This window comes from Mesitornis unicolor, unplaced genomic scaffold (assembly GCF_000695765.1).
Source record: "Mesitornis unicolor isolate BGI_N332 unplaced genomic scaffold, ASM69576v1 scaffold32373, whole genome shotgun sequence".
NCBI lineage: Eukaryota > Metazoa > Chordata > Aves > Mesitornithiformes > Mesitornithidae > Mesitornis > Mesitornis unicolor.
The window spans coordinates 1-264 of NW_010175865.1; positions in this window are offsets into that span (position 1 = coordinate 1).

Here is a 264-nt window from a genome sequence, read left to right on the forward strand (position 1 = left end):
CCTGAGCCTGTCTGGGACAAGCCGCGGAGCTGCAGGCCAAGCCCTGCCGGGGTTGGGGTGGGACTTGCCGGTGCCCTGGGCTGGTGGAGCCCATCCTGCATCCTGGCAGCCTGTGCCCCTCGCTGGGCCTGGGGACACACAGTGCTAGGCAGCACTGGGGACACCCCACACCAAACCTGTGGGGACTGGTGTCAGGCTGCAGCTGGGTCTCTGTGCAGCCACGGGAAGCTGGGCAGGAGGTGAGGCTGGAGGGCCGCAGGGGGG